At 39.8% G+C, this 13909-nt stretch overlaps 1 protein-coding gene across 1 annotated transcript in view; it reads left to right on the top strand.

Annotated features, from left to right (window-relative positions):
• ASB4 (ankyrin repeat and SOCS box containing 4) overlaps positions 1–13909 on the top strand; it is an 86029-nt gene that overhangs the window by 12260 nt on the left and 59860 nt on the right. The window lies entirely within an intron of this gene.

The raw sequence follows: 13909 nt of genomic DNA on the forward strand, positions 1-13909 counted from the left end.
AGAACAAAGAAGAAAAGTCTTAGGTGTAGGAAATAGCAAGTGCAGAGTTGTTAGGGGAGCAAAAACCTTGGAATATTCCACAAGTTGAAGAAGGCCAGCATGGCCAGAGTATCATGAATGTGCGGGGCGGGAGAGGCATGAGGATAGAGGGAAAGCTGCAGCGTGACGTGGGATATATTAGATTAAATATGGCCTGCTGGGGGCCGTGTATGGGTTCAGAAATGGAGCCACTGCAAAGGTTAAAGCAAGGCAATGACGTAGATTAACTGACATTTAAAGTCATCTGGACTTATTCCAAAGTTGGGTTAGAGAAGGCCAAGAATGGAAGCAAGAAGACTAGCAAGTAAGCTCTTGCAATACTGTAGGTGAGAGGGGATGATGATTTGCACTGAGGGACATAGAAAGATCAGAAAATGGATCTGCAATATGTTTTAGAAGCAGAATGGATGGGATTTGGACATGGACTAGATTTAGGTTGCTGGTCAGGGGGTGGTAACAGAAAAAGAAACTTCAAGAATCATTGCCAGGTTTCTGGCTTTAGAAAATGGGTGGATAGTGATGCTATTTTTAAGATGGGGAAACTTGAGGAAGAAATGTATCATATGGGAAGATTGTTATATCCTTTTTTTAAAAAAAAACAGATTTTATAGGATTTATTTATTTATGTTTGGCAGCTCTGGGTCTTCATGGCTGCACGCAGGCTCTTCTCTGGTTGTGGTGCCTGAGCCTCGCGTTAGCTTCTCTTGGTTCGGAGCGTGGGCTCTCAGGCCACAGGCTTCACGAGCTGCAGCCCTCGGGCTCAGTAGTTGCGATTTGTGGCTTAGTTGCCCAGAGGCATGCGTGTCCCCTGCATTGGCCGGCAAATTCTTAACCACTAAGCCCCCAGGGAAGTCCCGTTACATCATTTTTTTAAAAGTCAAGTTTACGGAGGTAATAATTTATAAGCTGTAAATTCACTGTTTTTGAGAAATAGATAGTCGTGAAGCCATTCACCACAGTTATCTCAGAAAATCCCCTGATGCCCTTGGTAGTTGATTGCCTCACTCTACCCCCACTTCTGGCAACTATTGCTCTGTTTTCTGTCCCTTTAACCTCATCCTTTCAGAATATCATATTAATTAAATTATACAGTATATAACTGAGTCTGATTTTTCCAGTTTAGCATATGCACTTGAGATCCATTAATGTGACTGCACGCACCAGCAAATCAGAACTTTTTATTGCTGAATAGTATTCCGTGTATGGATGTAACACAGTTTATTCACTCCTCAGAAGAGGGGCATTGGGATTGCTTCAGTTTTTGGTAATTTAGGAAAACAAAAACTGCTATAAACATTTGCATCCACATTCTTGTACGGACATGTTTCATTTCACTTAGGTAAACACCAGGAGTGGGGTGATGGTTGTTATGGTAAGTTTATAAGAAACTACTAAACTGTTTTCCAAGGCGCTCGTATCATTTTACATTCCTACCAGTAGTGTATAAGAGTTCCTCTTACTCTCCATCCTTGTCAGAACTTCATCGTGTCAGATTTTTTAAAACTGTTCTAGCCATTCTAGTAAGTATATAATAGCACCTCATGATTTTAATTTGAATTCCCTTAATGACCAAAGGGGCTTCCCAGGTGGCACAGTAGCAGGAGACACAAGAGACGTGTGTTTGATCCTGGGGTCAGGAAGATCCCCTGGAGGAGGAAATGGCAACCCACTCTAGTGTTCTTGCTTGGGAAATCCCATGGACAGAGAAGCCTGGCAGGCTACAGTCCATGGAGTCACAAAAACTCAGACACAGCACACACACACACACACACACACACACACACACACACACATACTGACCAAACACATTGCATATGTTTTTGTATATTTATCTGCTAGCTAACTATTCACTTTGGTGAAATATCTGCTCAGTTCTGTTTTTTTCTTAATGGGCTGTGTTCTTATTATTGATCTGTGGAAGTTCTTTGTGTTGTTGTTAGTTTATTTTTTAATTAATTTGTTTTTTAAATTGAAGGATAATTGCTTTACAGAATTTTGTTGTTTTCTGTCAAACCTGAACATAAATCAGCCGTAGGTATACATATATCCCCTCCCTTTTGAACCTCCCTTCCATCTTCCTCCCCATCATACCCCTCCAGGTTGATACAGAGCCCGTTTGAGTTTCCTGACCCATACAGCAAATTCCCATTGGCTATCTATTTTACATATGGTAATGTAAGTTTCCATGTTACTCTCTCCGTACATCTCACCCTCTCCTCCCCTCTCCCCACGTGCATAAGTCTATTCTCTATGTCTGTTTCTCCGTTACTGCCCTGTAAATAAATTCTTCAGAAACATTTTCCTAGATTCTGTATGTATGTGTTAGAATACAAAAGTTATCTTTCTCTTTCTCACTTACTTCACTCTGTATAATAGGCTCTGGGTTCATCCACCTCATTAGAACTGACTCAAATGCATTCCTTTTTATGGCTGAGTCATATTCCATTGTGTATATATACCACAACTTCTTTATCCATTCATCTGTCTATGGACATCTAGGTTGCTTCCATGTTCTAGCTCTTGTAAATAGTGCTGCAGTGAACAATGGGATACATGTGTCTTTTTCAATTTTGGTTCTTCAGGGTATATGCCTAGGAGTGGGATTGCTGGGTCATATGATAGTTTTATTACTAATTTTTTAAGGAATCTCCATACCGTCTACCATAATGTGTCAGAGTTCTTTATATATTTTGGATACTAGCTCTTTATAAATAAGTGTTTTGCAAATATTTTAATTCACTCTTTGGGTTTTCATTTTCTAATGGTGTTTTTAAAAGAGCAGAACTTTTAAAATTTTGGTAAATTCAGTATTTACATCTTATGGTTTGTGCTTTCTGTGTTTTAGCTAAGAAATGTTTGATTAACCCAAGTGACAGATTTTCTGCTGTATTTTCTTCTAGAATTTTTATAGTTTTAGGGTTTGCTTTTATGTCTTTGATTAATTTTGAGTAATTTTTTTGCATATGGTGGGAAGTATAAGTTAAAGCTCATTGTGTATGTGTGTGTGTGTGTGTGTATGGATGGTCAGTTGTTTCAACATCATTTGTGGAAAAGACTATTCTTTCACCACTGAATTGTTTTGATATTTTTCTTAGAGGTCAATTGGCCAAATATGTATGGTCCATTGATCTATATATCTATTTTTTGCTAATCCTCCTCTGACTTTGTTGCTTTATATCTAGTCTAAAAAGCACATAGCCTGAGTCCTTCTAGGTTAGTTTTAAACATGAAAGGTTTCAGACCTCTTTGAGACAACAAAGCAAATAAGTCAAGGATGTACTTGATATAAAAGTATAGATTTCAGAAAAGAACTCTGGACTAAAGCATTAGGTTTAGGAACCATTAGCCTATAGATTGTATTTGAAACCAAGAAAATCAATGAACTCACCTGGAAAAATGGGGTAGAAAGATGAAAGAGAACTTAGGACCAAGCTCTGACAAATTCTTATGTTTAGATGTTAGCAGGATGAAGAGGAGGCAATAAAAGAGAGTGAAATGATTCTACCTTTGATTTCTTTTCCTTGTGATAACCACTTTCCTCTCTCTCTATTTTTTATTTCTAAGAGTTTATTAAAATATATTCCACACTGGAAAATAAAGAGTGAAATGGATTCACAAATAAAATTGGAGAAAACTCAAAAGCATTTTTCGCATCAAAGAAACTAAGAAAGAGGCAGGTTCAGGAATGGAAGAATGGTCTGCTGTACCGATAGCTACTGAGAGGTTTAATTAGGTGTTCATTGGACTAAGAGAGTTATTACTGACAAAAATAGTTTTGGTGAAATGGTAGGTGCAGAAACCAGATCAGAAGGTATGAATGAGAGGTTAGAAACTAGAGACGGCATATGCTGACAATTCTTAATTTTGGCCGCAAATGTGAGCCTAGGAGCAGCATGATTGCTGAAGGGGATTAGGGTGTATCATGCTAGACCATTTTCTGCAGTTGAGGGTAAAAGGAAATGTTTATGTGCTGGAGATGGTTTATAGGAAGCAGCAGCTGAAGACGCGCGAATGCGCGAGACAGGATAACTGCAAGGTCTAAATCTTAGAGAAACTGAGGAGCGGTGGGATCCAGAGACCGCAGGACACCTGCTCATTTTCAGCGGGCAAGCCAAAGTAAGATATGGCTTTAATGCCAGGGCACTTGCACATTTGGTTGTCGTGAGATGAGGGGGTCCCTTTCTGATGCAAAATCATCAGCCAAAGTGAGAGAAGAAAGATTGGAAATGTATCGAGAGGGGAAAGATCATGCGGAAAGAATGGGAGAACATGCTTGAAGATGTTATGATCTTCTCAACCTGTGAGGACTGAAAGGAAAAAAACATCAGCCTGGCATATTCTTCTTCTTGCCTGCCTGGGGAGGAAGGGCCTAGTGCAGTGATACTCAGAGAAGGACAGGCATCTGTTGGAGCATGGGGCCATCACCAGTTTTCATAGTTACTTATACATTTATTTTTAAATTTAGTTTTTATTTTTATCTATATTTTAATTAATTTAAACTTTTAAGCTGTTTTCACAAATCTTGGAAAAACATTAAGAAATATATTTATATATGTTATATATATATATTTGTTTAATTATTGACCTTTTATATTGCTGTGTTTTCATCAACTACAGACTAATAGCAAGCTGTCAACACTGTCTCTCCTCTGAGATATCGACACAGTTATCCCACATGTCCTTTATCCTTATGGACAGAAGACCCAACTAGACAGGTAGGGGGAGATTGAGCCTGGTTTCCTCTAGGCTGAGACAAAGAATTAGATTGATAACAATCTTGGAGAAGGAGCAGAAGGAAGTCCATCAAAGATAGCTCACTCTTTACCACCACTGCATCAAAGGCTGAGCCACAACAAGAAAGATACATGAGGAAAAACAAAATGTTCAACATCTGTGTGGTAAATAGATTATAAAATTAAAACGCAGTCCTACAACTGAGGAAAACATTTGGGACAATGTGACAAAGGACTCATACCCTTAATATATAAAGAAACTTTAAAAATTAAAATTAGGAGGATAGCAACTAAGAGAAAAATGAAAACCGAAGAGACCGAGAACAGGAATAGGCATTTCAGAAAAAGACAGGCATGTGAACAAGAAATAAAGGTGAGGCAATGATCATCTGTATTGATAATCAGTAACATGTCAATTTAAATAAGAATTGGATGCTTTTGTTTCATTTATTATGTTAACAAAGATACCAAAGATGATAATACATGTGCTGACAAGCACGTGGGGCAGTGCTCTTACACAGGCTGCTGCTGCTGCTGCTAAGTCATGTCAGTCGTGTCCGACTCTGTGTGACCCCAGGGACGGCAGCCCACCAGGCTCCTCGGTCCCTGAGATTCTCCAGGCAAGAACACTGGAGTGGGCTGCCATTTCTTTTTCCAATGCATGAAAGTGAAAAATGAAAGTGAAGTCGCTCAGTCATGTCCGACCCTCAGTGACCCCATGGACCGCAGCCTACCAAATTCCTCCGTCCATGGGGTTTTCCAGTCAAGGGTTCTGGAGTGGGGTGCCATTGCCTTCTCTGCTTACACAGGCTAAGTGGAATGAAAACGTGTATGATTGAGGGGAATATAAAAAACTCACAGCTTTTCTAACTGAGAAATTCTGCCTCTAGGATTAGGGACTAATTCAGCCCCTTTTGACTCATTGTTCTCATTAATGTAGGGCCTCAGATTCAGACTCTGGGTACATCTGCAAACAAAATTATACACTGAGTCAAAGAGATAACTGATGAGAAAAAGATACCATGTAACAGAATTGTGCTCGGTCACATGATCTGTAGTATACTAGAAATTGAGCTTTTCTCCTAATTCTATGAATCTTCAAAATAGTATGTTACAGTGTATATTATTGTATAGTTTTTCAATGAAAGCCATGATTGGTTAAGAAATACGTTTAAAATATGCCACAATTTTAAAAGACATATATTGCCTTCTTTTTAAGATACTTCAGTTCAGTTCAGTCACTCAGTCATGTCTGACTCTTTGCGACCCCATGAATCGCAGCATTCCAGGCCTCCCTGTCCATCACCAGCTCCCAGAGTTCACTCAAACTCATGTCCATCAAGTCAGTGATGCCATCCAGCCATCTCATCCTCTGCCGTCCCCTTCTCCTCCTGCCCCCAATCCCTCCCAGCATCAGAGTCTTTTCCAGTGAGTCAACTCTTTGCATGAGGTGGTCAAAGTATTGGAGTTTCAGCTTTAGCATCAGTCCTTCCAATGAACACCCAGGACTAATAGTGTCTCAAAAAAGTTACCTAATTGTTTTTTGCCCTCAGGTAGTCATTTATATTACTGAAAAACTTAAAAATACTTGCATATGTAATAGAAAAAATTCAGTTCAGTTCAGTCACTCAGTCATGTCCGACTCTTTGTGACCCCATGGACTGTAGCATGCCAGGCTTCCCTCTCCATCACCAACTCCTGGAGCTTGCTCAAACTCATGTCCATGGAGTCAGTGATGCCATCCAATCATTTCATCCTCTGTCATCCCCTTCTCCTCCTGCCTCAATCTTTCCCAGCATCAGGTTCTATTTCAATGAGTCAGTTCTTTGCAGCAGGTGGCCAAAGTATTGGAGTTTCAGCTTCAGCATCAGTCCTTCCAATGAATATTCAGGACTGATTTCATTCAGGATTGACTGGTTTGATCTCCTTGTTAAGCTGTGTTACTTCCATATCATAAAGACATTTAAAAATGATGTTGTAAAAGAATGTTTATTAACATAGAAAGATTTTTAAAAATAAGTTCATAAGACAGTATGAACTGGATAAACTTATTTTTCTAAAAATTAGATATGATTATGCATATCAGAAAATAATATCCAAATTATGAGTCAAATTTGGTAGTGTGACTAATGTTTAGCTGTAGCTAAGCGACTTCAAAAGAATTGTTTTGTATGTCAGATTCAAATTCCCATGATAAATGTGTTTTAAAGTTGGTACCTGGAAAATATCTCAGAACAAAATAAAACTGTAAGTCAGGTAACTGAGGAACATTTCACCCATTTTATGAATGGAGAAACAGAGAAAAGGAGAAGAAAAATGCTTGGAGGGAGATGGTTTAGTCTGGAAATTCTAGAAAACCTTTAGCATCTTGCAGCCTGCCTTCTGCATTTTCATGTCCTCAGTCTCTTGGACAGTGCTTGGCACATGTGAAGTGCTCAATAAATGGTCTCTGACTCATCTGGGAAGGACTCCAGGAGCCCTGAGTGCACGGAGGGAAGCCACGCCCATCTAGTAAGTATAAACTGCTATGTTCACGGCTAATGAACTGCTGCTATTGGTCAGTTTTAGCCTTCCCGTCTCTAGAGACATAGACGAGAGATGAATTTTCTCTCTCCCAGACTATGTGGCGTAGGCACTTTGAAAAGTTACATACATCACTTTGTAGCTGGACAGAGGGAATCGAGACAGCGCACAGACAGGAAAATAAGTCAGGCTAACATTAAACTTGGGACCAGAGAAGTCCATTAGAGGAAAACCAATGCCATGGCAACTGAAACCCCATGTAATTTCATTTGCTATTTAATGGGCTCTTTGTGGAGAAGTGCTCTTTGTGGAAAAGGCTAATTGAGGCCAAAAAATTGCATGCAATTTTCTCTTGAAGGATTTTCCCCGATTTTTTCAATGTTGCAGAGCTGGCTTTGTTCTCAAGCTGGATTTTGTCTGCTATTTTTCTGTTTGCCTTCCTACTTAATGCCCCCCATCTTCTGGCCTTTGTTTCCTTTGGTATTAGTATAATAGTGTTCATCAGTTGAGAGGGCTTATTTACCTCAGTGAAAATGTCCTTTCTGTGAATCCTGCCTTTCCCTACGAATAAAGAGAGTCAGGTCAGGTTTAGCTGGCTGAAAAGAAGCATATTATTTCTACCTATTCCCTTTCGTAAGAGGAAAATGAAAGCTACTTGCTTTTCTCTGCATGAAGCAAATCCTGACAGTTGGAGGAAAATTTGTTACTGCAGGAAAGCCATAAAAATTCAAATGTTTCCTAGCAGAATGTAGCATGAGGGCAATGTAAAGGAGACCATGCCTTTTCAAAGACTGTCCCTTGCTACTTGGGGTGGCAGTGACATGAGTTACCCGCACGTTAGGAAACTCCCTATTCAGCGATGTGAACACAGAACGACAAGATGTCACTGGACTTCACTGTAGTCAAGAAATAGATACGCCTGCTTGACACACACCTTGCTCATTAGTCCATCACCTCTGTCTTTCCATCTCTCGGCTTATACATTGTAGCAGCAGAAATCTGACCCCCCTAGTCACTTGCAAACAACCTTGGGGATTTTTGTCCCATCTGCTGCTTGGGTAGTGCCACCTGCACAACATGAATTTAATATGTTCTTTAAATTGACACTAAGTTTAATTTTAAAGGAACCTTTATATCACTGTAAAAATTGATTCGTCATTGTAAAAAATATGCCAAAATATAGAAGGTAGTAGGAACAGGGCTTCCCTGGTAGCTTAGATGGTAAAGAATCTGCCTGCAATGTAGGAGTCCTGGGTTCGATCCCTGGGTCTGGAAGATTTTCTGTAGAAGGGAATGGCAACCCACTCCAGTATTCTTGCCTAGAGAATCCCATGGACAGAGAAGCCTGGCGAGCTACAGTCCATGGGGTCTCAAAGAGTTGGACATGACTGAGTGACTAACACTTTTCCCTTTCACTTTCAATAGTAAAAGTAAATAGTGGGCAATCAGATTCTTGACCTCTGTCTACCCAGAAAGTTTTTTCCTCAGCTAGCAGAGAATGGCTTTAAAAAGCCACATCTTCTGGTTGCTGTCTTTCTGGAAGCATTGTTTCAGTCCTGCTCTGAATGAGTGAACCAGAAACTTGTTTGCAGACTGTCTCTCACACCCAAACAGCAGGCATTCCAGCCCAATAAAGAATGTCCCATGTAAAATCATGGCACACTTGGGAAGGCATTGATTAAGCAGGGCTTTTTAAAGTTCGTGGTCTATTTAGAAGCAAATTTTAGAAGCCTCCACTTTAGATCAGAAGTGGAATAAATTTACTGCTCTCACATCTCACACTTCTGTCCTGGAGGTCCTAGCTGACACAAAGAGAAAAGAAAACAAGATGTAAGAAGATTGGAAAGCAAGGAAGTAAAACAGCCATTATTTCATACAATATGTTTGTCTAGATTTAAAAAAAAGAAAGAAAATTTAAGATCAAAAGGTTCGAATTCATAATTGAGTTCAGAAAAGGTACTGCATTTGAGATCAATTTACAAAAATCAATCACATTTCTGTACACCAGAATCAAGCAGTGAGAAATTATAAGACAAGATGTATTTATAAAATCACAAGAAATTTAAGGGGCCTAGGAAATATATTCAACAAAAGGTGGAACAAACATAAAAATTGATTAAAAGACATTAAGAGGATACTACATTTATTATGAAAAATGTATTTCTTGATTACTCCCTCCTCAGAGGCAACCACTTTCACTTCTTTTAGCTGATTGGTTTGATATTTATCTCTATATTGCTAAATAAATACCATTTATTTATGCATAAAATTGAAAAGAGTAAGTGGAAATGTAAGCAGTTTTTTGATAGTCTATTGATTTATCATGATGGAAGTTGAGGATCTGGCTCCTTTTCCTCACTGCCCTCCCCATACACATACATTTCTTAGTCTCCATTCTCATAATATAATTGCATTATAACTATGAGGCTTGTCGTAAACTAGAATAGCCATTTCTTCTTTTTACAGCATTTTGCCCTGGATTTGTGTATTATTTTCTGCATTTGCTCCTTTTTTTTCCCCCCTATGAATCATCACTATTTTAACCCCAATACCTTTTGCCAATAGCTTTAATCTTTTCTGAAAATATTTCAATTCAATGGGTATTTCATCAGCTTTACTTTTTTGTGAAAAAAATTCCTTCTGGAGACAGCAGTTCTGCTCCAATGACTGCCATCCTGGATCTCCATTCTTCAATGTCCTGGAGAGTCCCTTTGCCTCTTGCTGTGCTGGGCTTTCTGTTTCCTGGATTTTGGGTCTTTCTAGGTCATGGTTTGTTGCCTGTTTGGGTTGAGTGCCTCTGTTAGTAGGTTTCTGAGAAAAGGTGCAAGAAACTGCTCATGCATTTATTCCACCCTGACTTGGCACAGAATTCTAAATTGATAATCATTTTCCTTTAGAATGATGAAGGCATTTCTGCATTGCCATTTTATTTCCTCATAGTTTCTTTGAAAAATTCAGACTTAAATTGAAGAAAGTAGGGGAAACCACCACACCATTCAGGTATGAGCTGAATCAAAGCCCTTATGATTATATAGTGGAAGTGAGAAATAGACTGAAGGGATTAGATCTGATAGACTGCCTGAAGAACTATGGACAGAGGTTCGTAACATTGTACAGGAGAACATCCCCAAGAAAAAGAAATGCAAAAAGGCAAAATGGTTGTCTGAGGAGGCCTTACAAATAAATAGCTGAGAAAAGAAGAGAAGCTAAAGGCAAAGGAGAAAGGAAAGATATAAGCATCTGAATGCAGAGTTCCAAAGAATAGCAAGGAGAGATAAAATAGCCTTCCTCAGTGATCATTGCAAAGAAATAGAGGATAACGATAAAATGGGAAAGACTAGAGAGCTCTTCAAGAAAATTAGAGATACCAAGGGAACATTTCATGCAAAGATGGGCTCAATAAAGGACAGAAGCAGTATGGACTTACAGAAGCAGAAGATATTAAAAGGAGGTGGCGAGAATACAAATACACACAGATCTATACAAAAAAAGATCTTCATGACCCAGGTAGCCATGGTGAGATCACTGGACTAGAGCCAGACCTCCTAGAGTGCGAAGTCAAGTGGGCCTTCACTGCATTCAGTTCAATTCAGTCGCTCAGTCGTGTCTGACTCTTTGTGACCCCATGGACCAAAGCATGCCAGGCCTCCCTGTCCATCACCAACTCCCAGAGTTTACCCAAACTCATGCCCATTGAGTCGGTGATGCCATCCAACCATCTCATCCTATGTCATCCCCTTCTCCTCCTGCCCTCTATCTTTCCCAGCATCAGGGTCTTTTCCAATGAGTCAGCTCTTCGCATCGGGTGGCCAGAGTACTGGAGTTTCAGCTTAAACATCAATCCTTCCAAGGAACACTCAGGACTGATCTCCTTTAGGATGGACTGGGTGGATCTCCTTGCCATCCAAGGGACTCTCAAGAGTCTTCTCCGACACCACAGTTCAAAAGCATCAATTCTTTAGAAATCAGCTTTCTTTATAGTCCAGCTCTCACATCCACACATGACTACTGGAAAAACCATAGCTTTGACTAGATGGACCTTTGTTGGCAAAATAATGTCTCTGCTTTTTAATATGCTGTCTAGGTTGGTTATAATTTTTCTTCCAAGGAGTAAGTGTCTTTTAGTTTTATGGCAGCAGTCACCATCTGCAGTGATTTTGGAGCCCCCAAAAATAAAGTCTGCCACTGTTTCCACTGTTTCCCCATCTATTTCCCATGAAGTGATGGGACCAGATGCCATGACCTTAGTTTTCTGAATGTTGAGCTTTAAGCCAACTTTTTCACTTCCTTCTTTCACTTTCATCAAGAGGCTCTTTAGTTCCTCTTCACTTTCTGCCATAAGGGTGGTGTCATCTGCATATCTGAGGTTATTGATATTTCTCCTGGCAATCTTGATTCCAGCTTGTGCCTCACCCAGTCCAGCGTTTCTCATGATGTACTCTGCATATAAGTTAAATAAGCAGGGTGACAATATACAGCCTTGACGTACTCCTTTTCCTATTTGGAACCAGTCTGTTGTTCTATGTCCAGTTCTAAGTGTTGCTTCCTGACCTGCATACAGGTTTCTCAAGAGGCAGGTCAGGTGGTCTGGTATTCCCATCTCTTTCAAGAATTTTCCACAGTTTATTGTGATCCATACAGTCAAGGCTTCATAGTCAGTAAAGCAGAAATAGATGTTTTTCTGAAATTCTTTTGCTTTTTCGATGATCCAGCAGATGTTGGCAATTGGATCTCTGGTTCCTCTGCCTTTTCTAAAACCAGCTTGAACATTAGGAAGTTCACAGTTCGTGTATTGCTGAAGCCTGGCTTGGAGAATTTTGAGCATTACTTTACTAGCATGTGAGATGAGTGCAATTGTGCAGTAGTTTGAGCATTCTTTGGCATTGCCTTTCTTGGGATTGGAATGAAAACTGACCTTTTCCACTCCTGTGGCCACAGCTGAGTTTTCCAAATTTGCTGGCATGTTGAGTGCAGCACTTTCATAGCATCAACTTTTAGGATTTGAAATAGCTCAACTGGAGTTCCGTCACCTTCACTAGCTTTGCTTGTAGTGATGCTTCCTAAACCCTACTTGACTTCGCATTCCAGGATGTCTGGCTCTAGGTGAATGATCACACCATCATGATTATCTGAGTTGTCAAGATCTTTTTTGTATAGTTCTTCTGTGTATTCTTGGCACCTCTTCTTAATATCTTCTGCTTCTGTTAGGTCCATACCATTTCTGTCCTTTATTGAGCCCATCTTTGCATGAAATGTGCCCCTGGTATCTCTAATATTCTTGAAGAGATCTCGTCTTTCCCATTCTATTGTTTTCCTCTATTTCAATAATCACTGAGGAAGGCCTTCTTACCTCTCCTTGCTATTCTTTGGAACTCTGCATTCAAATGGCTATATCTTTCCTTTTTCTCCTTTGCTTTCTGCTTCTCTTGTTGTTACAGCTATTTGTAAGGCCCCCTCAGACATCCATTTTGCTTTTTTGCATTTCCTTTTCTTGGCGATGGTCTTGATCCCTGTCTCCTGTACAATGTTACAAACCTCCATCTATAGTTCATCAGGCACTCTGTCTAGCAGATCTAGTACTGTAAATCTATTTCTCACTTTCACTGTATAATCATAAGGGATTTGATTGAGGTCATACCTGAATGGTCTAGTGGTTTTCCCTACTTTCTTCAATTTAACTCTGAATTTGGCAATAAGGACCTTAGGAACCATCATTCTGAACAAAGCTAGTGGAGGTGGTGGAATTCCAGTTGAGCTATTTCAAATCCTAAAAGATGATGCTGTGAGAGTGCTGTAGTCAATATGCCAGCAAATTTGGAAAACTCAGCAGTGGCCACAGGACTGGAAAAGGTCAGTTTTCATTCCAATCCCAAAGAAAGGCAATACCAAAGAATGTTCAAACTACCATACAATTACACTCATCTCACACACTAGCAAAGTAATGCTCAAAATTCTCCAAGCCAGGCTTCAACTGTATGTGAGCCACGAACTTCCAGATGTTCAAGCTGGATTTAGAAAAATCAAAGGAACCAGAGATCAAATTGCCAACATCCACTGGATCATTGAAAAAGCAAGAGAGTTCCAGAAAAACATCTATTTTTACTTTATTGACTCTGCCAAAGCCTTTGACTGTGTGGATCACAACAAACTGAGGAAAATTCTGAAACAGATGGGAATACCAGACTACCTGACCTACCTCTTGAGAAATCTTTATGCAGGTCAAGAAGCAACATTTAGAACTGGACTTGGAACAACAGACTGGTTCCAAATAGGAAAACGAGTACATCAAGGCTCTATATTGTCACCCTGCTTATATCAGAGTTCATCATGAGAAACGCTGGGCTGGATGAAGCACAAGCTGGAATCAAGATTGCTGGGAGAAATAACAATATCCTCAGATACACAGATGACACCATCCTTATGGCAGAAAGTGAAGAAGCACTGAAGAGCCTCTTGATAAAAGTGAAAGAGGAGAGTGAAAAAGTTGGCTTAAAGCTCAACATTCAGAAAACTAAGGTCATGGCATCTGTTCCCATCACCTCATGGGAAATAGATGGGGAAACAGTGGAAACAGTGACAAACTTTATTTGGGGGGGGGGGGCGGCTACAGTATC

The sequence above is a fragment of the Ovis canadensis genome, chromosome 4 (assembly GCF_042477335.2).
Source record: "Ovis canadensis isolate MfBH-ARS-UI-01 breed Bighorn chromosome 4, ARS-UI_OviCan_v2, whole genome shotgun sequence".
Taxonomy (NCBI): Eukaryota; Metazoa; Chordata; class Mammalia; order Artiodactyla; family Bovidae; genus Ovis; species Ovis canadensis.